Source organism: Suricata suricatta, chromosome 8, assembly GCF_006229205.1.
Source record: "Suricata suricatta isolate VVHF042 chromosome 8, meerkat_22Aug2017_6uvM2_HiC, whole genome shotgun sequence".
Lineage (NCBI taxonomy): Eukaryota > Metazoa > Chordata > Mammalia > Carnivora > Herpestidae > Suricata > Suricata suricatta.
The window spans coordinates 7,202,475-7,214,835 of record NC_043707.1 but is presented as its reverse complement, the minus strand read 5'-3'; the positions used below and the strand labels follow the sequence as shown (position 1 = coordinate 7,214,835).

At 53.5% G+C, this 12,361-nt stretch overlaps 1 long non-coding RNA gene across 1 annotated transcript; it reads right to left on the bottom strand.

Annotated features, from left to right (window-relative positions):
- Positions 1–675: 675 nt before the first annotated feature.
- On the bottom strand, positions 676–10,962 carry LOC115299621. The gene is made up of 4 exons (XR_003912264.1): positions 10,855–10,962; positions 1,657–1,826; positions 1,032–1,263; positions 676–861 (listed from the first exon to the last, which is right to left on the bottom strand). It is a non-coding gene; the product is annotated as an uncharacterized LOC115299621 (long non-coding RNA).
- Between the last annotated feature and the right edge of the window lie 1,399 nt (positions 10,963–12,361).

The window sequence follows — 12,361 nt, the reverse complement described above, 5'->3', positions numbered from 1 at the left end:
GTATCTGCAAGACCCGAAGGAAGCCCTCCCTCACGCCTAAGACCCCACCCTGCTGACACTGCCCAGCCTCTGAACGAGAGGAAGAAGACAAACGGCGCTGGCAAGGGTGAAGGAGGGCCTGCTGCTCGGACACATCTCTGGCTACAAAGAGGGGAGTCTGGCTTCTAGTCTCCACTCCACCTGGCCACCAAACACCTTTGAAGACGCCGCGACACCTCAGCTCTTCCCCCCACCCTGGACGTGGCTCTGCGGCACAAAGGTGCTGACTCCCTCCGGCATCGGCAGCCTCCCCCGTCCCCTCCCCCCACAGCACCAATATGCCTTGGGCGAAAGGGACTCCAAGCCCTGAAACGGGAGGGCTGAAGCCGACCTGCATCCGTGAGCCCCCGCCACCAGCCCCAGTTCGGGGTGCGCCTGTGACCCACACAGGGGCCGAGGGCGCTGAATCTCCAGCCTCTCACGTGGAAGGTGGAAACAGCACGGCTCTTTGTGCCCCAAGGATGCGGATGAGAAGGCGTGAAGCCTCGCTTGCTCCATCCACTGCAGTCACGACAGAGCCAGCCCAAGGGTGAATCTGACTTGTAAAATAACTAAAATCAGAGCAGAAAAATTATAGAGAAATTAAGCCATAGTCACGATCACACTGCACTCAAAATTGATACTTCCTTTGGACATTTCTGGTCTATACCTGTCAATTCCCTTTATTTTTATGTCCATTGGAAAGAAGCCTTTTGTTCCTGAAAGATGTATCCATCCATCCATGATTCGCAGTCTTGAAAGCGCCTTCCGGCACCACAGGGTGGTTGGTGCCACCCGGACTGAGATCATACATGCCGTTTGTATCAAAGGACTGTGTCAATCCTAAGCTTCCGGAGAAAGGGAAGGGAGGAAGTAAAAGAGTTAATCTTTTTTGCTGAGACCCAAGGACAATTTAGTTAAATGGAATGAAAGAGGCGGAATGAAGGATTCATTTTGATAACAACTGGCTTTGAGGAGCAAAAGGAATTATTCAAAGCTTCCTTCTTACTTACTCGGATCCGTGTAAGAGGCTCCCTCAGGTGGAGCAGGATTTGCCCGACCGCACTGTTCAGAGAAAGCTGTGAAGCCGCACGTTTGCGCTCCGGAAAATTCCATCTCAGTGCTCGACTTGGAGGAGGCGGTGAGGTCTCCACTCTCCTGAGAGCCCTCACGGACAGCCCGTCGTCTGGGCCCGCTCACGGGAGCCCTGGCCCGGGGACGGTGCAGGAAAGCCCGCTGGTCTGCCTGTTGGTGGGAAGGACTCAGGTTCAAGTCCACACTCTGCCTCTAAACCTGCGTGACCTGAGCCTCAGGAAGGCTAGCCTTTGTTCTGTCTAGCCAGAGCGTGGGATGTGCTAGCTGCATGTGGATATAAATCCTTTCTTCTTGCCATTGTACAGGAAAGGTGGGAAAGGAAGGAGAGAGGTAAGACCTAAAGAGAACAAAATTCACAGGGAGAAATGGAGGACACAGGTAACGGTGGCATGGATTTTAGGTTATGCCTTGGACCAAAATCTCTGCCACGGCCTCTTATCTTGTCAGACAGACATTCGACAGTCCTACCACAAAAACCCACGGAGTGCCCACAGTGCGCCAGGCACTGGGTTCAGATAGAAATAAAACAGACAAAGTGCCTACCCTCAGAGATCGTACGTCCTAGGGAGGAGAGACAATAAATATGTAAACAAATAAAACAGATGGCTTCATGTATTGAAATTGTCCTTGCTCAAATCACATCTCTGAAATGACGAAACGATCATTCATCCGTGTTTCCTGTGTATTTTCTCTCTTCTGAGATAACGTGAGCTCTGTGAAGGCAAGAATCGCTGTTAGGTTTTTCAACGGAGCTCAGCTTCCTAACAATCGCAGGCACATAGTAGGTGCTCAGTAAAGATTTGAATAGACTAATTCACTGCAAGTTGCTGCAGAAAAATAAAACAGGGTGGCAGGGTAGAGAGTGATGGGGTAGAAATAGGGTGGAGATTCTGGTTTAGACAGAAACCCAAGAAGGCTTCTGGGAGTAGGTGTCCTTTCGGCCGACAGCTGCATGATGAGAAGTGGGCGGCAGATACAAAGACCTTGGGAACGCCTCCCAGGCAGTGAAGAGGGCGTGTGCAAAGGCCCTGAGAAAGGAGGAGCGTGGTGTGCTAGAGGACTAGAAAGCCAGGGAGGCTGAAGAATGATGGTGGAGAAATGCGGAGCAGGCAGGAATGCTGATCGCTGCTGGAAGCTATAGACAGGTTTATCAAAGTGCTTAGAACATAAAGAAGAGGCTCTTTGAATATCTGATAGGTGCAGTTGACTCTCATTTTTTGCCATGGGCAGTTGCTGAAGAATCAGGGGATATTTAGTCTTTCAGAGGACCTGGGCGGGAGGGGGGGGCGGTGATGGCAACCGCCATCTTCACATAGGAGCTGTCACGGAGAAATGGCATGGAACTGCCTGGTGTGGAAACTCAGGAGGGGCCACAGGAAGAGAGACTGCAGCCCAGTGTGGGATAAAAACAGCTCACAAACTCCACGAAGATGAAGTCCCAGGGGAAAGCTCCCCATCACTGGAAGAGTTTCAGCCAAGGGTGAACTTCCGGCTGGCAGGCCCCGGGAGGAGTCCAGGCGCTGGGTGGACCCCATGGCCTCCCAGGCTTTAAGGCCGATGACTTTAAGACCATCACTTAATCTGGCCACCGAAACCCACCAGCGTTTGATCTGTGCCTCTGTTTACAAACCCCCTCGGTAAAACCCTCCCAGAACGCAGCCACTACTAAGACAGCAGAGGCTGGAATGCAGGATAAGGGATGGACGCACGCGCCCTTTGTTCAATAATACAATATTTTTCTTGAATAATGCATGAGCTGCTTTTCATTTTGGAAATGAGAGAGGCTATAATCCCACTGTGCGTCACGTGACTATTTTAAACATTTATAAGTGGGAGGCAAAGACGATGCTGAGAAGCTTAGGGACAACAGAAGCCTGGAACCAGGACAGGCAGGGACACCTCCACGAGAACCCTGAAGGGTGGAAAGAACCGGAGAGGCCACCATTCACTCCTCTGCTGTGAGGGTGGCCGAGGTCCTGGCCCGAAGAAGGAAGAAGCCAGGCCAAGTCACCTACTCCCAAGGGCTTTCCCCCAGGCCATGCTGATTTTCAGTCTCCACAGTGGGATGGAAGAGGAGAGCGGAACATCAACCTTCAAGTCCAGCGCTTGGTTCCCGAGTTATTCTAAACTGACTCCCCAACCTCACCACCACCCTGGCTGTCTGTGGCGGGTAAGCTTGTGGGGAGCATGGGCGAGCTACAGTGCCCCTTATCGCCAGAATCAACACCGAGAGTCAACACTCGGCTCAAAGACTACATTTCCCAGACTCCCATGCCAGGTATGGCCACATGACCCCATTCTGGCCAATTAGATGCAAACAGCTATGGTGCAGGGATGGGGAAGGGAGGAATTTCCAGAATGTTCTTTAGAAGGAGTTGAGGGGGATGAGCCCCCTTCCCTCTCTCCTTCCTTCCCCACTCCTGCGGCAGCAGAATGATCTGACTGCGCCCACTCCGGTAAGCTGGCGATGGATGTCCAGGCCCAGCTGACTCTCTGGGGGAGGGATGCTTCCAAAAGCAGACAAGACTCAGCAGGGGCAGTGTAACAGATGTCCCCTCTGTGTGGGAAGGCCAGGGAAAACACAAAGAAGGTGGGACGGGTTTATTTGGATCTACGAATGCCGAGACCAAGGACATTCAGGGGGCAAAGAGGCAGCCACAACACAGAGGAGGCAGGAAAGTGTGACCCCGTATGCCGCAGTCACCCTGGGTGCCCACACAGGGGAGCAGAGGGCAAGGAGGCCAAAAGGCATGTGAGGGCCTCATCACGGAAGGTCTTAAAACCAAGCCGCGGAGGTTTTGACAGCCACCCCCTGCTGATTTCTCAGATTAATGACACCCGCCATCCTGTGGGAAAGCGTTGCCCCACTTGAATCTGCCTTATTTGATGAGCAAGACGGCAGAGTGAGGTCCTGCTTGCCCTTGGTCTGTTGAGGCAAATGTAGAGTAATGCATTTAACTCTGAGCATTCTTTGACCCATCTTTTTGTGTTCTATCTGAGAAGATTTTAGGGAGATGGGCGATCAAATAGTTGGAAATGGTTTCTCAGTAAAAAAAAGAAAGAAAAGGCAGACATAACAACCCCTAACACGTATGCCTTCAGCTAAGCGCTTGTCTGACATGCACTTGACTTGCCCCCTAGGACAGAGCTGTGGGAAAGGCAGGACTAATGTGCCTTATCGTAGCCCTGAGGAACCAGCACTGAGAGTTCACGGGCGGGTCTGGACGCTGGGGCAAACCCCACTCTGCCGTACTGCAGCGCAGCCCTCCTCTCCCTCTCCGACTTCTGGACATGATCAGGACAGCTGTGTGCAGGAACAGAAAGGAGGGGAAGATCATTGGCTTGGCCGGAGACAGAACCCACGAGCCCAGAGCAGCTGGAGCCCTAACATCTCCGAAGGGCAGGAGGCTGACGGATCTGGCTCCTGCTCGGGCCTGTGAGGTCTGCAGCTCCCCCAGACCGTTAGATGGTCGGGCGGATGGGGAGGAGGGAAGAGGTTTCATAACTGAAAAGCTGAGAGGTAACTTACTAGCATCCCGCGGGGGGGGTGTCTGTTCTGTCCCCATCAAGTTGGTCTATGACTATGAAGATGCCCACCCAAAAATAATACACAGGCCCCAACATCCAGCAGGGAAGGTGTCCCCATCCTGATTTAATGAATGAGGGAACTGAGGCTGAGCGAGGTTAAGATCCATGGTCAAGGTCACATGCTTGGACAATGGTGAGGGAGGGATTCTAGGCGGCTGTTAGAAGTGGCTGTTCCATTGAGCCAGGCCACCTCCCAGAGCTAACGTCTCCTCGCAAATGAAAAATGCGGACTTGGACCCAGACAAAAGGAAAGAAAAAGGGGTGGGCCTTGGAGCCTCCTCCTCAGCCAGAGGCCGCCGCCCTTTGAAGCAGGAGCAGCTCAAAGCCAGCAGCGGGCCACTTCTGGGCTTGTTCGATAGACTCTCTACCCCTTTCCACAGCGAGCTCTCCTTTGTGGCCTAGGTTGGCGTTTTAATTACCAGGATTTTTATCGTACGTGAAGCCCACAGCAAGCACACCCCGGGGACCCCCAAGACAAAGAGGAAGCAAAAAAAGAAGGAAGGATCAATAATGTGATTGATGTTCATTTTTAAAAGCCAAATCTCAATTCTCCTTCCTTCTAAAGCTTCTGATTTCATTAACCCCAGCACACGCTGCGTGGAGGCCTGAGCTCTGGTCTCCAGGCTACCTGGCCCCGAGGGGTCCCCTCTGGTGGCCCGCAGGCTGCACAGCTCAAGGCGAGGAGGTGGACGGCGCTGGTCTGTGGTCTCCTTCCGACCCAAACCCTGACCCAAACTCTAAGACAGAGCGTTGCGAGCAATCACGTCAGCTCTGTGAGAACCGTTCTGTTTGGGGACGGCGTGACATCACAGCAGGCCTGTGAAGCAGCCCTCGCTCTGGCCTCTGGGCAGGAAACTGCTTCCCTCCAGCCCAGAGCTTACAGCTCCTCGAGGCCTGGGCTCACAGGAAATGGAAGGACACACCTCTTGTCATCCCCTCTCTCCCCGGCCCCAATTTCTTTCCGGTTTCCCTAAATGACAACCAGCCTGCGGAGACCACGCCGCCTACTACCAGCTTTGGGACTTGGAAACGTTACTCAGCCTATCTACACCTCAGATGCCTCATCTTTAATAAAAAAGAAAAAAAATGGGGGGGGGCACCTGAGCGGCTCGTCAGCTGAGCGTCCAACTTCGGCTCAGGTCATGATCTCGCGATTCGTGGGTTCGAGCCCTGCATCAAGCTCTGTGCTGACAGTTCAGAGCCTGGAGCCTGCTTCGGATTCTGTGTCTCCCTGTCTCTCTGTCCCTCCCTCGTCACTCTCTGTCTCTCAAACATAAATAAATATAAAAAAATTTTTTGAAAAAAAATTAAGTAAAAAAAAAATTTTTTAAATAGGGATGCCTGGGTGGCTCAGTTGGTTGAGCGTCTGGCTTCAGCTCAGGTCATGATCTCACGGTTCGTGGGTTTGAGCCCCACATCCGACAGCTAGCTCAGAGCCTGGAGCCTGCTTCAGATTCTGCATCTCCCTCTCTCTCTGACCCTCCCCTGCTCACATTGTCTATGTCTCTCAAAAATAAATAAAAAACATTAAAAAATATTTTTAAATAATAAAAAAAAAAAACAGAATAATCTCATTCCCGGAGTTGCCAGGTTAAATGAGATCGTGCTTGCTCAACACTACCACGGCGTGTGCAACACAGTAGCTGCCCCGTTAATAGTATAAATCAGTACCTGCTCTCTGTAGCATCTCCTCTTTGTCTCTACTTCCAAGCTGGCTTGGCTTAGCAAACGTGTTATAAATAAGCTCAAATATAAATGGATTTCAAAACCGTATACTGCCTGGTGTGCATAATGTCTTGGTGGTATTCTGTGTGAACGGAGGACGTAAGATTCCCAGGGGACCCCTGGGAACAGAACACGCATGGAGATGGCCTCAGGTCTTGCAGCGTTCCTTGGGGTCACTCGCATCTGGCCTAAGATCCCCTGGGGCATGTGTTCTGCTGGACTTGAACTGAGTGAGTCAGGGATTGAGCTGCAGGGGCGGGGCTCTCAGAAAACCCGCAGAGCCTCAGGCCCCACCCCTGACCCGCTCACCGGGAACACCGGGAATCTGCATTGTAACAAGACTCGAATCGCCCCCCCCCCCCACCGCGTGATTTCTGAGCACATCAGGTTCAAGAGGCTTAGAACGCTTGATCTAATCAGCGAGGTGAAGGGCTCTGGTTCGCCATGACCAGTGCCACTAAGTGACTCAACTCAGGACACCCAGCACCACAGGACTGAGCTTCTGAGCACCCGTTTCACAAGCTCCTGCTCACACCTTCCGAGCGGAAGGAGGCTGGGTTGTGAGGACGATCAATCAGCCTCGTCAGCCATCAGAGAACCGAAACCGACGGCAGCGCTCAGCAGGCCACGGCGACCAAGGCTCCCTAGCAAAACAGGCAGCAGTTTGGTCATTAAAACCAGAGCCGAGGGTCTGGTCCATGTGGTGCGGGTGTATGTTTCACACACGGCCATGCAGAGACGGCCCGTGTCACCACCTCGCGTGGAACTCGTTCTGTCCGGGGATGACAGTGAACGCGGCAGGTGGATAAACAAGCCCGTCCTGTCCTTCACTGAAGGCCGTGCCTGCGGGCCGCCTATTTGTGGATGTTTCTCTGCAGAGTGTGGGTAAGTGGCGTCTTGTCTTTTCCCCCCCTCTCTCCCCATTTTATTCTGTTTCTATTTGCAAAAGGAAAAGAATAACTCAGGGAAAATCTTTAAGCGGAGCGAGAAGTCTTGTGAGCGATCTTGGGCTGTGCCGCTGCTTGGAGATCGGTCACGGGACGTCCAGGATTTATGACGCCGACCTGCTCCAGCACCGCGCTTGCAGCTTCAGAGTGAAGCCGAGAGAGGCCAGTGCTCCCGACACGGCCCCAGCACCGAGCCCCACACGTCCTCCTCCTGCCATACCCAGTCCTCTCACTGATGCCCCCTTCCCGTCCGACGAGGAGGCTGGGGGTCAGAGGACACGCAGTTGTCCCCAAGGTGGCACCACTAAGGGGCTGGAAACACCGGCCCAGCTCAGCTGGACTCCGAAACCCAAGCTTTGCACCACACTGCCCCGGGCCTTGGTGTTTATCAACTCCCGGTGCAGCTGATCACTCCACGTGTATTTGGAAAGTGTCAGTGTGAAAAGGACACAAGACGGCTTTGCCCTGCTGTCATACGTACCGTCGCCCAGCCCCGAACGGACCCCTGCCTACAGTCTCAACGACCAGAGACAGGAAGTGCCTTCTGTCCGGCATCACCCGGGGCAGACGGCCACCGAAGACGAAGTCGCCCTTCTTCTCTGCACCCAGACCCAGCCCCTGACGCTTTCTCAACACCACGCCACAGGACACCGCCCAACGACCAAGCAGAGTTAGTGTAGGAGGTTTAACCGATGTGCTGGGCTGGGTCACAGGGCAGATGATGCGCGCCCCTCGCCAACTCCGTAACACGGCGTCCTCCGCAGGGCCCAATCGGCCTCTCTGGGGCTCAGAAGGTTGCTGAAGGCTGGGATTCTTGCTCAGGGTTTGGTGGGCACTCCTACAAAACATGGCTACTGGATGTCACTTCCATATCACATGCTTTCTTCCCACAACCACGTGTGAACCCCTACCAACAAACCCAAACATGCCCTTTGAGACCCAGGGTCTATGAGGTGTGATGTGGTACTGATAGGAAAGGAGGCCAGAGAAAGCGTAACATTTATGAGACAGCTCTTACGTGCCACCTACTGTTACAAGCACTCATACACATATTATCTCATTTAATTCTCAAAACACCACTGTAAGGGAAACTGATTGCACAGAGAAGTAAAGCCATCTGCCTAAGAACACACAGCAAGTAAGAGGCCAAGGAGGATGTAAATCTACATGGCCAGTTTCAGGGTCCAGGCTCTAAACCACTTGACGGAGGAGGGTTTGCCTGAACTGGGTTTTGAGGGATGAGGAGGAGTTTATTTGATGAAGAAAGGGAGCACAGAGGACTTTGTGAGTTCAGAGGCAGAAAGATGAAGGTACCAGGGGGATAAAGGACAAACCATCTATAAAATACTCAGCTGGTGTCTATCCCATAGAAAACATGTGAGTTTCTATTACTACATGATATAGACGGACCACAGAATATTCCAGAGGACAGGGAATGCTGTGTTACGTATTTGGAACTCATCTCTGAGACGGCAGCCTTCCCGGCACTCCAGCCACAGGAGGTTGGGGAACAAGGGAGCAGAACCCAAAGTGGCCCACTCCTGGAGGGTCATTTTTGGAAGTATCAGGTTTTTGTTTAAAAAGTCATACAAATGCTGCTTTCTCCTCCGTAATATATTTGCACTTGTTATAATATAAATATGATGTCTTAAACCTTTCACCACTGAGCCAAAGTGACAACACAAGAGGTGACCCTTGTCCCGCTGCCCAGGGTATCCGCCTCGGCACTCCTGACATCTGGAGCGGGATAATTCGTTGTGGTCGGGCCATCCTGTGCATTGTGGGAGGTGTAGCATACCCCTGGACTCTGTCCAATAGTTGCCAGGGCGCCTCTCCTCCCCAAATCGTGATGACCCAAAACATCTCCAAACATTACCAGATGCCCTGGGTGGCAAAATCACCCTAGATAGAGAACCTCTCTAATCTGGACTCAGCTCTGCTATGTCCTGCTCTCCGGACCCCACTTTGAGAAGCACATTGGGTCACATTAACAGTTACAGCCCCGTCCCTCCTGCCACACACACAAAATCCTCTGCACAGTCCAGCCGGAAATAGAATTGCAGTCCCTGCCTGGGGTCTTTTTCTGCAAAGGGCCAAACATTTTAGGCTCTGCCAGCCATGTGGGTTCTGACGCAACCACCCAGCTCTGCCCTTCAAGCACAAAAGCAGCTACGAGCCATCTGTAAACAAATGGGCATGCCTATGTGCCAATAAAACTTTATTTACAAAAACAACCAGCCAGCCAGCCCATGGGCCACAGTGTGCCAGCCCTGAGTTGTTCAATAAAGAAAATGTGTATATTTACAGTGAAATGTTATTCAGCCACAAAAAAGAAGAAAATTCTGTCGTTTGCACTAAGACGGTGAACCTGGAGGACATTCTGTTTGGGGGGAGGAAAGCCGGATCCAGTATGATCCTAACTGAAAAAGTGGAACTTACAGAAAATAGAATGGCAGCTGTCACGTTCTGGGGAGATGGGGGAAATGGGAAGATGTCGGTCAACAGGTACAAACTTTCAGTTATAAAATGAGTAAGTTCTAGAGATCTGTATACTGCATGATGACTATAGTTAAGAATACTCCACTGTCCCCTTGAAATGTGCTGAGAATAGATCTGAAGTGTCCCCACCCCACCGCGCACCCATGTCACTGTGTGAGGTGACATATAGGAGAATTAACTTGACTGTAGTGATCCCAACGGATAAGTGTACCAAATCACGTTGCCCACTTTCAAAAGGACAGATATACAGACACACGCACACATACACGGATACACAGACACACGGACGGAACTCTGCTACGTGCCAGGCTGTGTGCTCCGTGCTGGGGACACAGTGGAAGGCAGATCCCGGCCCGGCCCCTGCCTGCTGGGAGAGGCAGACACTCACAAACGCATCTCTAGGACCTGCGCCAAGTGCCCTGAAGGGCAGGAGGCAGAACACAACTAGACAGAGGTCATGGAAGTCTTGAAAGAGGTGCCGTTTGAGCAAAGAGTGGAAGAATGAAAAGGAAGGAGTCCTGGGAAGAATGGAAGGGAGAATGTTCCAGGCGGCGAGAGCAGGCGCTGCAAAGGCAGAGGGCAGAGAGCAGCACGTCTGGAAAGTTCTACAGGCGGCTTAGAGGCCCAGCTGGCTTGAGCCCACGAATAATGGGGAGGGGCCACCGGTGCAGGGGGAGAGGAAGGCAGAGGCCGGACCAGGGGGGACGCCCAGGGCCATGAGCCACCCTGCCCCAGCTGGTCGGTGGCTCATGAGATGCCTCGAGGGCTCAGCCTGCCCGGGCTCCTCGCAGGCCCTTTGGACTGTGGAGTCCAAGCGTCCCAAGACATGGCAGACGGCAGGGCGACGGGGATAAGACACGAAGAGGAGCATATCGACCACACCTTCTCCAAATTAACCAGAGGAATTGAGCCAGAAGCAAGAGCGTGTCTGGAACCCTCCACAGATCACCCACAGCTTTGACCGACCAAGAGCACTACTCACCAGGCATTTATGACAAGGGCAGGGACCCGTTTGCAGCCGGAGCCACAGCCATCCCTGGTTGAACACCTGCGGGAGCAGCACAATGCTGGGTGCTCCAAAGCGGCCTCACAAGGACCCTTCCTTCGTCCCCATAGAGCAGAGGAAGAAATCGACGTTAGGTCACTCACAGGAGCCCGAAGAGTTAGCAAGAGACCCTGCAGCCCACTCTGCTTTCCCGCCGGAGCTGACACCTGCCTCCCACACCGCGGGGCTGCCCCCCTACCCCCCCTCCTCCCCAGGCAGGCCACTCTCACAAGTTAGGCATCTGTCCCCTCTGCATGACTATGCCTGGGGGGCTGAGGCCACGTCGGCGACCTCTCCTAGGCCGTGGTGACTTCCAGGATCCAAGAGAAAGCCTGAAATGTAGGGCTGGGCTTCGAGGATGGCCAGACATCAAGGACAGGTTCGCCCTCCCTGGGGCTCGGTGCTCCTGTGTGCCTCCCACCCCGCCGCTCCTGGTCGCAGGGCAGTAAGGATGCCGGTGACAGGCTGTCATTATGTCTCCCTCCTCAGGGAGACAAAGATCAGTGAACATACCCACTCAAGACATTCTTACGTGAGGTTCCCTCGCTTGACCAACTCCAAGTTACCCTTGAGTGTGTTTTAAAACAAAACACAACGTTCCCGGTTGGTTTTGCTGCTTTTCCAAAGCAAGATAATCACCCAATTGCACACCCGGGAAACCAGTGCTTCATGGCACTAGCTCTTAAAGGAAATCGTCCTGCTCGCCATTTTACAGGGGATGGAACCAAGACCAAGACGTCCGGTACCTTGCATTCGATAGGCTGCGTTCCGGGGCTCCCGCAGCGGCCTCGCCAACCACACCGCGCCTGCGCCTTCCAGAGGAGGGCGGGGCTCTCCCCCACACCGCCCCCTTCCGCTCGACTCCTTGGGTTGGCTCTGATTGGACCAGTTGGTATCACATGCTCTCCCTGAACCAATCACTGCAGCCAGGGGGTGGGACTCGCTGATTGGACAGGCCTCAGTCACAAGTCTCTTCCCGGGGCTGAAAACCAAAGCACGTGACAAGAGACTCGCGGAGACGTGGCGCCGGGTTTAAGTGGGGCGTGCGGTTACCGGAAGAGAAGGGACTAGGCCCGAGCGTCCAGATCGCAACAGTCCCAATTCTGGTGAACACTTACGTAGCCCTGGACGTGAGCCAGCGACTGCTCTAAGTGCCACGTGTGCCAACTCATTGGTCCCCGCAGGAACCAAAGGCCGCCCGGACGAAACCACCATCGGCTGAGTCAGCTGGCTCATCGTGTCCTTGCGACAAGGGAGGGCACAGGCTGTAGGCGGTCACGACGCAGCTCCGTAGAGGGGTGTTGGGAGGGGTGTGCAGTGGACCCGGGCTCGCGTTGAGCGACTGGGGGAAGGGTTGAGCAAAGCCGGGCTTTGCTCTGAATTGGCTACCGCCCGGAAGTGAGAGAATTCCATGATGATTTTCCTTCTTCTCCTCTAGAAGGTG